Below are 12,445 nucleotides of genomic sequence, written 5' to 3'. Positions count from 1 at the left end.
ATTCACTGTTTTCTATGATATATAAAAATAACATATTGCAAAATGTCTGTTGGATAGATCCATTTCAATTCTGAACACATAGTATGAGACATATACACAATATTTTCTTTCTCTTCAAACTTGTGCTCACAAGAGATCAAAACTAAGTCATATTGTAAGGAGTGTAAACAGAAAAAAATAAAACTTCAAATGAATACTTTCAAATTAATGTTAAAAATCTTAGTCAGGATGATGTTTAGCTTTCCATTTCAGATGAGATATTAGGAATAAGGGTGCAGTGACTCTAATGAGGGCCCAGGGAAGAGGATATAGCACATTTTAAAAATACCTGAGCATGGAGTTCCCAAACCTTGATTCTGAATATGATTTATCAAATTTATAGAGACTAAAAAGCATTTGTCTCAGGAGTACTCATTCAGTACAATTAAAACCACTTCGAAATCCTAAGCAATTCTATCCATCCATTATAAACTTATGCCCAACATTATTTTTCTTAATCTGATGGATACGAAATTAAAAACAAGTCTTATCTCACTAGACATTTGAAATTAGGTGACAGGCAATGTACATAAATGAAACAGTTAAGGACATACCAGAAGACTTTGAAGTAGGTGATTGAGAATTCAATCTCAGGTAGTAGTTAGTGTTATAAAACAGTGTTCCTAATACAAATAATTCACTATTTAATCAACACACACATATTTCATCTTTTCTCTGGTTTATTGAATATTCTATAATCTATGTCTACCAGAACATGTAGTTAATATGCTGTATCAAAACAATTACTCTTCAAATTAAAATTGTTATGATCCTAAAACTTATAAAGTTTAAATGTAGCCTCAGAATGCCTTCAATATGTAAATATCTTCCTCAGAACTAGTCTGACTTTTGTTTCCATTGTGGTGAGAGCCAAATTTTTAGATAAGATAATTTTCATGAAAGGTTGAGAATTGCTGACATAGTATTTTTATCTGCTAAATGTACAAACAAAGAAAGTAATAGGTCACTGTTAAATGTAACTATTAAGAACTGAGTCTCAGCTCTGTTGAATAACTTGATGGAGGTCATAGATATACCAATGGTAGAGGAGGCACTTGAACCCACATCTGTCCAATACTGTGTACATTCCAGTATGCACACTTCATATACCATTTCCGCACCAACAGAAGGGTAGGATATGGATAGGCCGAGAGAAGAGGAGGAACCACTCATGAAATGGCAGATAAGCAATACTTCTGAGGTAGAAATTGCCATGACAGATAGGAGAGACAGGAAGACATGTTTGAGTAAAACAGCAAGTCATGGCAAGGAAGAGAAGAAGATATATGTTTGATTAATCTCATCCATGGAGGGCCCTGACATTTTGGATATTTGGAACAGGACTGGATTTGTTCTGATAAGGAAAAACAAAAACATAAAATGTTTTACTCTTTTTACCATAATGATGACAAGATAAAGGTGTGAACTGCAAAAATGCATTGGGAGAATGCCTACATAACAGCTTGGATGAGAAAGCGGCAACTGTTGCAGACCTCAGTCTTTGAGGCAGGAGCTAAAATGAGACTTATTTAAGGACAAGAGTAAAGGAAAAAGTGAAACTTGAAGGATCCATGGGACCTGAAGATTGATTGACCATTAGGAGGAAGAGAAGGTTAAGTAAGAGCCCTGTTTGAGAGTAGGAGCTTGGCATTCTGAAAGAATGATGTGGTCACTAATGAAAAAGTGTCCCCTCTAAAAAGAGTCAGTCCACACACACACACACAAAAAAAAAATTATTTAATTTTTCCATGACCAGATGCAGAGAAACAGTGATTCAGTGCTAACCAGTCATTCTTGTGAGGGAATCTAGCCTTTGATATATATTGGGACATTTTCTCTTAATTCCTGAATTGCTTTTGATCATAAGTGCCATATTCTGAACCACTGATTCAGTTTTGAGAAAAAACTTGACTTTTGGAATAAAGGCAATATACAAGATATCAGTATCATTATTACCACAATTTTAAATACATTTCTTATAAATAATTGATGGCTGTTATTTATTCATCATTGAATTAGAAATTCATATTGAAGCTAAGTGAGCATCTGAAAAGAGCATTTCTATTCTTATGTCAGCTGAAGTATTTGGAAAATCATAAGAGCTTATGACTGACTGATTGTCTTAATATTCATAAAATGGCCAAACTGTGTTTTATATCCTCTAGAAGATTACATTAAAAATGTAACAGCAACATTAACAAAGCAACTAACATAAAACATTCACTTTCTTGTGGGTGAAATCAGTTGTCCAAGAAATAGCAAGTCACAGTTAGACTTAAAAAAAATTATCAGGGCCCAAATACTTATTTTTCAATAATTACCTTTCTCAAATGACTGCATGCATCCTGAAACACAAAGCAGATGTACATTCTTCATTATTTATTAGGAATTTGGTCCAAATCTGTCTAAACTCCAAAACTGTTTAATAAGATCAAACATTATAGAGAACAATTCTGTTCTCATTCTTTTATCCTTTTTAACTCTAAGGTATAGAGGGCAGCCAGGCTTGATATCCTTTCCTCTGAACCATTTGCTAATGCTACCTGCAATGCCTCCCCATGACCTAAGCAACAGGAAGGTACCCAAGACCTTTTCCTGAGGCACCTGAACATGTTATCTAAAAGCATGAGCCATGGAGTTAGGAAGTACAGGAAAGAATTGTGGTCTCTCAATTAATTTCCTGAATGACTTTGAAAAAGTCGCTTAAACCTCATTTTTCTCATTTGCAAAATGGAGCTAATTAATAGTACCAGAGTGCTAGAGGGTTTTGGGTCCAGCCAATGGTGTATCTATGGAAGCCCAAGACTTAGAACTATTAGTATTAGTATTATCTTAAAGATATATTTTTGTTATTCTGCATATGCATATAGCTGCATATGAGCTTTCTGCCAACTAAGTTAAAGGCCTGACTGTTCTTACCCTATTCTTTCTCATCTCTATCAAGGGTTGTCTTGGAATTCCTGACCTGCTAACTCTAACAGAATGGAAAGAAAAAAAAATCCCTTTGACAAAAAAGAGAACTCTATCTAAACCTGATTCTATACGGTGAGAACTCTTTGAGGGGTGACTACTGAGTATCCCAAAGCCCTTGATCTTATAAGAATTCTTCCTTCTGAGGGCAGGGGGGTAAAATGGGACAGGTTTACAGTTTGAATAAACACCCTGAAGTTAGAGTGCATCCAGCACTGAGTGGAAATTCAGTTGTGATTTGTCTTTGACATCACTTTTCCAGGGCAAAAATGGTCCCCAAGAAACAGGTCTGAATGATTGAGTACAGGTAAAAAGTATTAGGGGAGTACAGAACAGAGGCTCCCAAACTTTAATGTGCATAAGAATTGCCAGGAGAGCTCCATGTAGCAGTTTTTACTGCCAAATACCAAGAGACCCTGATGCATGAGGTAACACCTATAAATTTGCATATGCAAACATAGGTTGGTTAGCACCCTTTGAGAACCACTAATTGAAGGACAAAATGATCATGCAAATGCTCTAGAATGACCAATTCTCCACTCTTTCTGTTTCAATAGTCTACCAATGCTTCTACATAATATATCAGACACTTGATATTAATTTAGAAAAGTAAACGAGGGGAACAAATATTCTTATTTTAGAAAAATATTTTAGGGTAACAACAATCATAAAAGCAATAGCTATTATTCTTTTTGTGTCAGCCTCTTTTTACACGTGAAATCTTATACAATGGTCTCTAAAGAAGGTATTAAGGAACATTTTTTGAAAGGCAAATATTGAGATGCAGACAACTTCAGTATTTTGTTCAAAGTTACATAGCAACCTTTTTCACGACACATCTCCAAAGGCAAGAGAAACAAAAGATAAAATGAACTTATGGGACTTTATCAGGATAAAGAGCTTCTGCACAGCCAAGGAAACAGTCAAAAAAACTAAGAGACAGCCCACGGAATGGGAGAATATATTTGCAAAGGACACTACAGATAAAGGACTGGTATCCAAGATCTACAAAGAACTTCTCAAACTCAATACACGAGAAACAAATAAACAAATCATAAAATGGGCAGAAGATATGAACAGACACTTTTCCAATGAAGACATACAAATGGCTAACAGACACATGAAAAAATGTTCAAAATCATTAGCCATCAGGGAAATTCAAATCAAAACCACACTGAGATACCACCTTACGCCAGTTAGAATGGCAAAGATAGACAAGGCAAGAAACAACAATTGTTGGAGAGGATGTGGAGAAAGGGGATCCCTCCTACATTGTTGGTGGGAATGCAAGTTGGTACAGCCACTCTGGAAAACAGTGTGGAGGTCCCTTAAAAAGTTAAAAATTGAACTACCCTATGACCCAGCCATTGCACTACTGGGTGTTTACCCCAAAGATACAGACGTAGTAAAGAGAAGGGCCATATGCACCCCAATGTTCATAGCTGCATTGTCCACAATAGCCAAATCATGGAAGGAGCCGAGATGCCCTTCAACAGATGACTGGATTAAGAAGCTGTGGTCCATATATACAATGGAATATTACTCAGCTATCAGAAAGAACGAATTCTCAACATTTGNTTTTTTTTTGTAAATTTAGGGCACCTGGGTGGCTCAGGCAGTTAAGTGTCTGACTCTTGATTTTGGCTAAGTCATGATCTCAGAGTCATGACATGGAGCCCCACATTGGGCTCTGTGCTCAGTGGGGAGTCTGCCTGAGGATTCTCTTTCTCCCTCTCCCTTTGCCCCTTCTCCCCCCACCGCCCAGAATAAATAAATCAATTAAAAAAAATTTTTTTTGTAAATTTAGAGGCAAAAAAATCTTTTTTAATTTGTGCTAAATGGATTTTGATAAGATTTTGATAAGATAGTTGTTTTATTCATTTTGTCAGAAGTGACTTAACCTTTGCACTGCTTATATCAGATCATTTATTATAATTAAATAAATATCGTGACTGCCAACTAAATATCATGTGTTATACTAACTATAGCAAATACTCTAATAAATACAATAATCACGGCTCTATTTCCTTAGGTGTTAAATGATGCTCAAGTATTTTCTAAGTTTGTGTAAGACTGACTTAGATTTCTAGAGTAGTTCTGTGCCAAAATATTTCTTCTGTTGAATGAAAGTGAATTTTAAGTTGCCCTAGTTCACATTTAAGATATTATTTAAACTACCAAGTGTCTACCCCATTAAAATATGTTATTTCTAGGGTGGTACGGGGAAGGATAAGAGGGAACTGGGTGTGGTTATAAGAGGGAAACATGAGAAATTCTTGTGGTGTTAGAATTATTCATATCTTGACTTCACTCATTGGTGAATGAAANGACTTCGCTCATTGGTGAATGAAACAACACAGGTGATAAAAGTGTATAGACCTTCATACACACAAACACACACACAACACGCACACACAAAGTAAAGCAGGAAATTTAATAAGATGGGTAGATCATATCAATGTCAATATCCTGGTTATAATAGTTTTGAAAAATGTCACCACTGGAGGAAATCGCGTAATGGCTACACAAAGGATCTCTCTTTAAATAAAAATTTCAATTGAAAATGTATTAATTCTGCTTCGTACTTCTGCTTACCTTTAGTATTTCAGAGGATTGTTGTGAAAATAATCTGAGGCAATGTGTACAAAAGTGCTTAAAATAAAAAATATGTAAATGAAAATTAAAAAAAAAAAAGTTACATAGCAAATTTGGGCTCCTGCGTGGCTTAGTCGTTAAGTGTCTGCCTTTGGCTCAGGGCGTGATCCCGGGGTTCTGGGATCGAGTACCACATCAGGCTCCTCTGCTATGAGCCTGCTTCTTCCTCTCCCAGTCCCCCTGCCTGTGTTCCCTCTCTCACTGGCTGTCTCTCTCTCTGTCAAATAAATAAAACCTTAAAAAAAAATAGTTACACAGCAAATTAACCGTGGAGCCAAGATTCAAATTCATACTTTTCTGATGTTAAAACCTACCCTTTCCAAACTGAATAGTTATAAGGAGTCATACTAGACAGGGGGATAGGATGGAGGAAATCAAACATTAAACAATCAGGGTTGTACACCACATCTCACTAAAGGTTCCAGTATCTGCCCTTCATAGACATTCTTGTTTCTCCAAAATTCCCATGAATAGATGTAATAACCTGCAGAAGGAACACCACTCACTTTTCTGATTAGCGTGTGTGTGTGTGTGTGTGTGTGTGGCCCTGTACGCTTAATAAATAGTTGTTCCACGTCTATTTGTTTCTGGATGTGTGGTGTGTATGTGCGTGTATATGTGTGTGTGCACAACTTTTTTGGGTAAGGTATTAAAAAATTCATAAGATATTTTATTTAGTTGTTTAAATCCAACCTTCATGTGTTGCCAAATATATGTGTATTTGACAGTGTGTAGAAAGACCCATGAACATTTCTGTCTTTCAACTTTTCCTCTAGCTGTTTTGAGAGTGTTAAGTCAAGTCATTAAATTGTGCTTTCTTTCCCAATGCCTAAATTCCTTTAGATTCCTGTTTAAATACAGGTACCATGTATATAACTATTTTTTCAGGATAGTGGCTGGCACATAAGTGACTAAATTTTTGACTGAGTGGACAAATAACTGTCTTAGCAGTGGTAAAACATACAATGAATGAAATTAGATTAGTTATTTCTTTACAAAAAAAAAAATCAAGGGCTACTTTATACTTTTGTTGAAAATCTCCATGAGGTAACTGGGTGGCTCAGTCAGTTAAGTATTTGACATTTGATTTCAGCTCTGGTCATGATCTAAGGGTGGTGAGATCCAGCCCTGTGTCCACTGAGTGTGGAGCATGCTAAAGATTCTGTCTCCCTCTCCCTTTGCTGCTCCCCTTAACTCACTCTCTCTCTCTCTCACAAGAAAAAAAAAAATCTCCAATGTGGCATTACATGTACCAAAGAAGGAGAACGAAGAGGTAAGTAAGGAGATAAAAAAGAGAAGACAGGGGAACAGGGAAAAGAGAATTCATATTAAAACATTTGTTGTAATTAGTAATTAGTAGGGACCTATAAAATAAAAAGCATATTAAAAATAAAAGCTTGGTACAGTGCTACACAAAATGATCTTTTTTTGATGATAGACATAGTTGTACTACCTTTTTCCTTTCAGCTTTATTGAGATATAATTGACATATAGCACTGTATAAATTTAAAGTGTAGAATGTGTTGATTTAATACACTTATATATTGCAAAATGATTACCACCATAATATCAGCTAACACTTCCATCACATCACACAATTACTGTTTCTTTTTTGTAGTAAGAACATTTAAGATCTACTCTCTTAGCAACTTTGAAGTATATAATACAATATTATTAACTATAATCACCATTCTGTACATTATATCTCCAGAATTTATTCACCTTATAACTGGAAGTTTGTGCCCCATGATGAATATCTCCCCATTTCTTCCAATCCCCACTCCTGGAAACCACCATTCTACTCTCTTTTTCTATCAGTTTGGCTTTTTTAGAGTACAAATATAGATGAGATCACATTGTATTTGTCTTTCTCTGTCCACTTATTTGGCTTAGCACAATGCCCTCCTGGTTAATCTATACTGTTGCAAATTATAGAATTCCTTTATTTTTAAAGACTAATTAAATAATATTCCATATATTATCCATGTATAAAATATTCATATTCATCCATTCATCCATCAATGCACATTTAAGTTGTCTTCATACCTTGGCTACTATGAATAACACTGCAACGAACACAGAAATACAGATACTTCTTCAAGATAACGATCTTGTTTCCTTTGCATATAGCTCCCAAAAAAGTCGGATTGCTGAATCCTATGGTAGTTCTATTTTTATTTTGTAAGGAACCTCCATACTGTTTTCCATAGTCTCTGTACAAGTTCACAATCCCCAAAACAGTACACAAGAGTTCTCTTTTGTACAATCCCCAATAGGACATGTTATCTCTTGTCTTGTCTTGATGTCTAATAGGTATGAGATGGTATCTCATTTCCTGATGATTCATGACATCAAGTACCTATTCATGTACTAGTTGGTCATTTGTATGTCTTCTTTGGAAAATTCCTTTCTCTCCCCATGTTTTAACCAATTATTTGTTTTTTTGCTATTGGTTTATGTAAGTTCTTTATATATTTTGGATATTAACTCCTTACCAGATATGTGGTTTGCAAAATAACAAGATATCATCTCATATCTGTTAGAATGGCTATTCTATTCTATTCTAACAGTATCAGAAAAATAATACAAAAACAAAATGAGAACTTCAGCAAAGAAATAGAAAATGTGAAAAAATAATCAAACAGAAATTCTGAATCTAAAGCACTCAACAAATGAAATGAAAAATGCAACAGAGAGCAACAGGAGTAGAACATGTTGGTGAGAACATTTGAAGAAGCAGTTGCCTCTTTCAGACTTTATGGACCAACTTCAGTAAAGGAAGACTTTTCTTTCACCTACAGGTGGGCATGCTGGAGCATGCTTTGATGCTGGGTCTAGTGGTGCAGGGCATCCAAATGTAGGGGTACTGGAACTAATGGGGCTTTATGTCTCTTCAACTCAGGCTGCTGGGGTCCACAGCAATGACAACTGTTGATGAGCACTGTAGAATTTCTGTAATAACCACAAAGGCTGTTGGGGTCCTCAGTGGCACTTCCAGGTCCAGCAGCTAAGGACCAGGTCAGGCAACATTGGTGGCTGGAGCCAGTGGTATGCAGACGTTTAAGTGCAGGGTCCAGTTACAGGTTCCTATGTGGCAGAGGCCAGGTACAAACACACATGGAAGGATCCATGCAGACTGCCGAACCAGGGTCAATTACATGCTTACTGACTGATGCAGCGTCCCTACAGTCCCTTTCTCCTGTGACTGTACAGTCTTCCCCCAGGCATGAGCACTGCAGTGGAGGCCAGTGGTAGGGACAGGCCAGGGGGGTGTAGGAATACAGGTGAAAGGACTAGCTGCAAATGAGTATGGTTGTTCAGGCCAGTGACATAAGACAGGGCCTGATCCAAGCCCAAAAGCACCTGCCCTGGTTATCAGCCTGCTCTACTGTGACTGAACATTCTCCCCCCAGGCGTGCACAGTACCGTGGAGATCAGCAAAGGGCATCAGGATGGCATCATGAAGTGTATAGCTGGAAAGGCCAGGCCTAAGAACATACACGGTGACAGGGGTCAACTTCAGGAGCCTAGCCTGGATTCTTCCAATTGTGCAACTGCAAAAGCTTGAGCTGGCTGCCGATGCACTTCCAGTCTTCAATGGGAATTGAGATAGGAAGCAGAGAAGATCTCAAGTGGCAGAAGTCAGTGAACACAAATACCTGTGAGGTAAGAAACTGTTGAAACATGCAAGGGGGCTACAGTGGTTGAGCTGGGTGAAAGTTTTTTCAGTGGTGAATCTGTTGGATTCACCTGGAGAGCAAGTCACTGTGAACTGTGATAACTCCCACTGTTTGGCTGCCATTGGTAGCGCCCCTTTTTTTTCTCATTCCTTGCCATCTTTATACATCTCAGCTTTGCCATTCTAAGTGGGGTAAAACTGAATTGAAACCTTTGTGTGTTGCCTGGAAAAGCTGGGGAAACTGGTCATTCACCCTACACTTCTTTTCCTGATAAAGTGAATTATTTGTAGCTGGTAAGTTTCTTCATGGTGCTGAGCAAGCCAGCTTTGGGGATGATGCAAGGGAATGAAGCTGTCTTCCTTTTCTTCTTATGTGGTTATCCCCTAGCTTTTCGGTTTTTTTGTTTTTGTTTCTCTGTGTGGCTAAAATTTCTTGAGTGGACTCCACAGGTCTCACAGATCTATTTGCTCATGAATAGCTGTCTAGTTGTTAATCTTTTGGAGGGATGATGGCTGGGTCCCTATATCGTCATGTCAATGACATCACTCCACAAAATGAGTTTTGAGTTAAGATAATGATGGTCTGATACCCAACTCATTGAGTATTTACCTTGGGCAACTATCTTAGCTTTTCATACATCTTCAATTTCATTTATTTTAATTAAAAATATGGAAATATTACTCTCACATAGATTGTTGTGAAGGTTAATGAGATAATTACTACAAAGCCTGAGCTTGGTACCTGGCTGATGATGATGATGATGACGATGATGATTTTGAAATAATCAGCCTCATACTCATTCCCATTCTCATCCTGTAGTTCTTGGGCTAACTCTGTCCATCCATGTTCCTGACTTAGGCTCTCCTGGCTGACCTCCTACTTCTAATATTATCTGTTTTCAATTCCTGGTAGAACTATTTTAAAGCATAAATCTGATCATGGTAGTTCTGTGCTTTAGGAAAGGAGCTATCATTGTGTCACTCATTACTTTGAGCACCAGTAATCATAAAGCATGCTCAGCATAGCCACATAATAGCCCTTGTTCATTACCAGCCTAGAAAGAAAAAATTTCCATTTTTATATTGAGAAATGATGATATCAAAATTTAGATAAATTAAGCACATATTACCATGGGAATGGCAGAAGTGAGATAATAAAAATGTGGAACTTAACTAGTGATTACAGAATAAAGCTCAAATTCCTAAGAAATATGTAGAAGGTGTCTCTCAATCTGTCCCTCACTTTATAATTACCAGCCCCTCTAGCCACTCAGGGCCCTGGGATAAGTCCAAGTGTGTCTGTGCTCTTGCAAATGCTGCTTTTCCTGTAACCATGTCCCTCCAACCCTTTACCACCTATTTATTCTTTTAAGATACAGCTCTGGGCACTCGGGTGGCTCAACCAGTTAATGTCTGCCTTCAGCTCAGGTCATGATCCTGGGGTCCTGGGATTGAGTCCTGCATCCGGGCTCCCTGCTCAGTGGGGAGTCTGCTTCTCCCTCTCCTTCTGCCCCTCCCCCCACTCATGCTCTCTCTCTCTCTCTCTCTCTCTCTCCTAAATATATAAAGAAAATTAAAAAAAAAAGATCCAGCTTTAAGAAACACCCCTTTTTGAAGTTTCCCTGAAATCACACAGAATTCTTTATGGCTAGAAAGATATAGATATATCTAGATATATCTCATAGGTTGTATATATAGAACCCACAGTTGTTCTAACACTACAATCGTGGGTTTATGTCTCTGTCCCCCCATGAGACTTTGTTCTTTGTGACCCCAGAGACAAGAATAGTGACCAAACTTGAGAGCATCTCAATAAAGGTGTGATTAGGAATCAACATATGAATACATGAAAACTGCAGAAAAATAAACTAGGCCCAGAGTTCTACTGAAATTTACCCAGATTCCTAACATAAAATGTGAAACATGGATTTTCTAATTGAGAGATGCACTTACAAAAGAGTAATCTAAAAGATAAGATAAAGTAATTCAATGAGAACAGGCATTATTTTGTTACAGTTGTAATACAACTTTAATTCATGGCTTCATTGCATAGATGACTAATTATTATATCGTTAAGTTTCTCCAAATATTATAAAGCAACTAATTAAAAAAATGATTCCACAAATTCCTAATTTAAGAAATACTTTTATGAGCTATATTTATAACTAAACATTATAACAGGGGCACCTGGGTGGCTCAGTCAGTTAATCATCTGCCGTCAGCTCAGGTCATGATCTCCGGGTCCTAGGATCAAACCCCACATCAGGCTCTCTGTTCAGTGGTGAGTCTGCTTCTCCCTCTGTGATCTCTCTCTCTTCTTTGTCTCTCTCAAATAAATAAGTAAAAATCTTTAGACAAATAAAAAATAAACACTATAACAAAGTAAACTAAACTGTAGCTAAAGGAAATATTAGTATAAAGTATATTCATAAACACAGATGAAAAATATATGAAATGAGTAATAGGGATTATCAATAGTTCATGGAAGCGGGTTTAGGAGAAGGGAAAGCTCAGAACTTGAAAAGGCTGAGGAAGAAACACTTATAGCAGCATCTGAATCTGACACTGTTGGTCACTTCTTAAAACTTCTAGGGGTACCTGGCTGGCTCAGTTGAAAGAGCATGTGGTTCTTGATCTTGGGGTTCTGAGTTCAAGCCCCACATTGGGTGTAAAGGTTACATAAAAAATAAAATCTTTAAAAAAAAATTCTAAGAACACTTCTTACTCCTCTTTTTTTAAATGTAAATTGTTTGAAAGACCCTAGAATCTGCCACTCTGCCCTCACTGGACTTTACCTTCACCTGGTGTATATGGTATACCTCCTAAGCATTTCATCCTCATAGTTAAAAATCAATTTATCCAGTCAGCAAGGAATAACAAGTGAATTAAGTGTTTCTTTCTTCTCAACAAAAGTAGGTCAATCTTCCTCGTCTAAAGGATACTGAGTAGATCAAACACCAAGGGCAAGAACTAATCTCTATAGATGCAGGTTGAGTTAGGATAATAGACTTAAATAGTGTTTAAGAAAATTGACTGTTTTCCTCCAAAATCATCTCTGTGCTAAATGGAAATGCATACATGTTAATAAATATACATACATAC

Source organism: Ailuropoda melanoleuca, chromosome 2 (assembly GCF_002007445.2).
Source record: "Ailuropoda melanoleuca isolate Jingjing chromosome 2, ASM200744v2, whole genome shotgun sequence".
In the NCBI taxonomy this organism is placed as follows: Eukaryota; Metazoa; Chordata; class Mammalia; order Carnivora; family Ursidae; genus Ailuropoda; species Ailuropoda melanoleuca.
This window is presented reverse-complemented; position numbering follows the sequence as displayed.